General features: G+C 37.3%; 1 long non-coding RNA gene across 1 annotated transcript; it reads right to left on the minus strand.

Annotated features, from left to right (window-relative positions):
* Positions 1 to 540: 540 nt before the first annotated feature.
* On the minus strand, positions 541 to 4468 carry LOC310895739. The gene is made up of 3 exons (XR_014580919.1): positions 4436 to 4468; positions 2011 to 2152; positions 541 to 1675 (listed from the first exon to the last, which is right to left on the minus strand). It is a non-coding gene; the product is annotated as an uncharacterized lncRNA (long non-coding RNA).
* Positions 4469 to 4810: the final 342 nt, after the last annotated feature.

A 4810-nucleotide genomic window follows, 5' to 3' on the forward strand; every position in this document is an offset into this window, starting at 1 on the left:
CAGTTGCTCAATTCAACTTCAAATGGCATATAGCTTTTCTAAACTTGTCCCTTCATAGTCAGACTCCTCTCTGTATTCCGTTTTCCTGGGTGACCTGATGCTGCTTCCATCTTTGTATGCTTCCCTTTTATTTTTTCCTAAGGTTATTTAGGAGCTCCTTGCCACCTTTGCTTGTTCAGTACTATGAGGTGATAGGCAAGGAAAAGTTTAGAAGATAGGGACAAATTCTCAGGCCAAATAGTCCAGATGCTGGTCAGCTATGGTGATATAGACAAATAGGACAAGAGTACCTCTCATCCAAGAGTCCATCTCATCATTGGAGAGTGGAATCTTATTGACTTTTGGCAGCCTTTTCTTGTATATGTTCAGTGAGACATGCCAGATCTCCTCAGCATAATCTTTTTCATTGTTATTTTTGCAGATGATCTAAATCTGTAAATGTAAGCAGAATTTAAACTTCCTACTTCACATTTTTATTATCCCACCCTCCCCCTCCCCAAAAAAAGAAAAAAAAAAGATTTGAAAATATGTTTCTGAACAATGTATTTTATTTTTGTAACAGGTCATGAGGGGAGAGAAGGCAAGCATAGTTCCAGATGTTACCAATAAATAGCATGTTATTCAGGTTGCTGGACATTTCTACCCTTAATATCTTGAAAATAGTTGCTTGGGATATTACCATTTTTATTTCTTTATTTATTTATTTTGAAAAAAAAAATCTGTGATATGAATATTCAAGAAGCTGGTATTTATTTTTATTTTTCAGATAATCTTTCATCTCCCAATATTTGAAGCAGAAATTTGGCAGACTTGAGAGTTTACCACAATGGCATGCTTTCTGAGATCTCTATAAAATATATTTGACTTTGGATAAGACACAAGCTTCTATGTATCTCTTTGCACCTTTCCAGTGTTAAGAGTTTCTGAGATTATCTGTTCTAGTCATGTTGCATCACAAAGAGGCAGAGGCTGTGAACAGCTTTCACTGTAATTATTCACCCTGACATCAAGGGACCAAAATTATAAAAGGAAAGTCCATGAGGAAATTAATAATTGAGTATTCAGAAAAGGGTAAATGGAGTTAAGTAAATAAGGCCCAGGGCTGCACATTCAGTTCTGCTAAATCTCAGCATTTGCTGTCTGCCTACTCTACTTCCTCACCCATTTCAGTGTGGTCCTGGTGTGAAATGCGTGGTGCTCCCTAAGGTTCAGAAAGGAAGGAGGGCATTAAAGAACTCCTGTACTCCTGCTGGAGAAGGAGTCAGAAGCAAATGGAATACCAGTTTAGAATTAAGGGCTGGATGGTAGGAATTATTAGTGAGATTCTTGGAACTTGAATAGAATCTGGACACTCAACATAACCTCAGTGAAACCTCCTAATGAGGTAGTGCTAGAAATCATCCTAATCCATGAATATGTTCAGTCTTAGTAACAGCATACTTCATATACAGAGCAGTAAGAGCTAAAAAACTTTACCGTAGGAAATAAAATAAAATAAAATAAAATCTTGTTGTAATTCTTGATTTTTCTTCTTTGACAGCAGTTTTTGAGCTTTTGGGATTGGTCTCAGAGAGAGAGAGAGAGAGAGAAAAAAAAAAAGATAATTCTAAGCATAATTTTATTTATTTATAAGCAATGTTCACTGAGCTCCCTCAGAGTTCTATTGTTCATGTTCCTAGGGAAAAAAAAAAAAAAAAAAAAAGATTAATGCATCTTTCAGTAGTGTTCATCTAGCTGCTGAATACTGTGTTTAGAAAGTAAACTAAATACATAGTTTAAATTATGACTGTTTTAATCTTATAGTGCAAACATCCAGTTAAATAAATAAATAAATAAATAGTCATCAAATGTCAATGCATAAGGTTAAAGGAAATTGCAGAGGAGAAATTTTGGTTTGCTCTCTGAGTCCCGGAAGGCTGGTCCTTCTCCATAGAACAAATATAGACCTTGCATAGTCCTGTGGTGGTCACATTTTTATATGCTTCAAGGACAAATAAAACAGTTGCTAACCTTGCCATTACTAGGCTTGTGCAGTAATATTTCAGGAAGATATATGGGACAGTTATTACTTCAAACATACTCATTTGAGACATCACTGTGATTACTGAATGGTAGAAGCAGAGTTTGTAGCATTCAACTTTGTCTTCTACTTCTGAAAATCCAGAACAAAATCAATACTGTAAATAAAATGAAACTACAGGACAAAATATCCACAGTTTCCTAGCATTTCTTAACACATGAGATACAAACAAGGTATTTCTGAAAATACAGGAGCTCTTGATCCTGTATTTTCTCTTCAGCTGCAACTTGTGATATATCATTACATTATTAAAATATATTTATTTTAAAATAATAAATATGCCTACCAAAACTGCTTACATATATACTTTTGAGTAGTCTCCTGAAACAGTGCAGAGAGATAATGAAGTTGAATAATGGGTTCAGAAGTGCTGGTTAAAGTTTTATTCAATTAAACTGAACCAATAAAGTGGTTGATCACTTCAAGATCAGATATTATCCACTGGTCTCTCTGCAGGGTTCCCACAGAATTTAACATTTTAAAATTTCAGTTGTTTTAGTTAAAATAATTCACTTACAGGTTTTTTTTTTGTTGTTTTGTGTGTGTGTGTGTGTGTGTGTGAGTGCATGTGTGCGCTGCGTTTCTAAATAAGGTAAGTGTAAGGCTATTTTTCCACATACAACTTTAGGTTTCTGTGTTGTTTCACTATGATAGCTGGGGAAAACCAAAATTTACCACCAAAAAAAACCAGCTAAAAATGCAAAGACTCATATCATATACTTTCTGAATCACAAGTATTGTTCCATTTCACTAACCATTTGTGCCATGCTATGGTATCTTCCCTTTCTGTGAGTTTTGTGTGGCCAAACTCAGTCAGGATTTAAGAGTTAGCTGTGCCATTCCTGAGGAAGAGAAGCTGCCGTATGCAGCCTATCCTTCTGATAGCCATACAGTAATTATTACTGTTTCTTGAACGATTCAGTTTCTTCCCCTTTCCTTATTGTATATTGAGGATATGCAAACTATACTAAGTCAAATTGTTCCCAGAAATCCTAGGTCACTGGAATTCAATAATACTTTTCACCTAATCTAAATTATTCTTTTTAATAGGAATTACAGAATGAGGTGGAATTTGCTGTTTCTCTCCATGTTGATTTTTCCCCCTTTTTTAGAATTAGGCTTTACAAAATAAGAGGGGCAAATCACCCCCCTTTCACTGCCTCAGCCTCTCTCTTTTTGCTTTTCTTCATGATTTCCAACCTTCTTCAGCTGTGGAAAACTGATAGGGCAGTACAGGAAAAAGTAATTTCAACAACCTCATTACACTGTGTTAATCTTTCTAAACATAGACCGATGTTAATAAAATACAGGCTAAAGAAGTAGGAGTGTGTGTGTGTAAAATTCTTGAATGTCTTCAATCAGTTGCCTTGGGCTTGACTTCATGATGTACGAGGAGAGACAGATAGCACTGGGTTTGCTTAGATGAGAAAGGACAGTGTTAATAAGGGGAGATCTAATTGGTGTTTTCCATTTCCTGAAGTAGGGTGAAACAGTTTATTGGGACGATAGAGACAGACTTGTCAGAGACACACAGCAAAAAGACAAGAGGCAACAGTTAAAAGGTTCAGCATATGAAATTCCAGTGGGATGCAGGGAAAAAGAGGCATCACAATGATGGCAGTCTAGTCTTGCAAGAAGATGCCAAAAGATGGTGTGGAAACCCTGTCCAGGTCTCAGACAAGACAATGAACAAATTTATCCAAATTCTATACTTGGAGTAAGAGTCTGAAGGACAGTTCTCTCCAACCTGCATGTTCTAGTATCTCTCTTCAATTTCTATGACTTCAAGTTAAAACTAACCAAACAAAAACAACACAGAAGTTTCACAGAAGGTACAAAGGAAAAACCTCAGGCTTGAGACCCACCAGACTATCTAGATTTGGTTCCTCTAAAACCTAATTTAGCAGAAAGGTGTCAGCTGTTGCACTGATCATGTTCCCCATTATAAGTATTTTTCCCCTTTCCACAATAAGATTGCCCTTTGAATTCTATAATGATTAAGGATGAGTTCAAGCAGCTAGTAATTTGAAGGTTTAGCTATATTTTAAAAATATACTTGAATCTGTGGATTCCACATGAGTTCTACTGAGGATCAATTTTATTGATTAATCTATTTGGTACTTGTTGTGGTTTAACCCGGCTGGCAGCTAAACACCACACAGCCGTTCGCTCACCCTCCCCCCTCCCTCTCTGGGATGGGGGAGAGAAACGGGAAAGTGAAGCCTGTGAGTTGAGATAAAGACAGTTTATTAAGACAGGAATATAATAATAACAACAATAATAATAGTGATAATGATAATAGTATTAATAATAATAATGTGTAAGAAACAAGTGATGCACAATGCAATTGCTCACCACCCGCTGACCGATGCCCAGCCTATTCCCGAGCAGCCGGCCCCCCACCCCGGCCAGCCACCCCTATATATTGTTTAGCATGACGTCAGATGGTATGGAATACCCCTTTGGCCAGTTTGGGTCAGCTGTCCTGGGTCTGTCCCCTCCCAGCTCCTGCTGCACCCCTAGCCTGCTCGCTGGCAGGACAGAGCGAGAAGCCGAAAAGTCCTTGGCCTGGTGTAAACACTGCTCTGCAACAATTAAAACATCAGCATGTTATCAGCGCTCTTCTCATCCTAATCCAAAACATAGCACCCTACCAGCTACTATGAGGAAAAATTAACTCTGTCCTAACTGGAACCAGGACAGTACTCAATTAATGAATACAAAATACAG

Source organism: Anser anser (assembly GCF_964211835.1).
Source record: "Anser anser genome assembly, chromosome: 2".
Taxonomy (NCBI): domain Eukaryota; kingdom Metazoa; phylum Chordata; class Aves; order Anseriformes; family Anatidae; genus Anser; species Anser anser.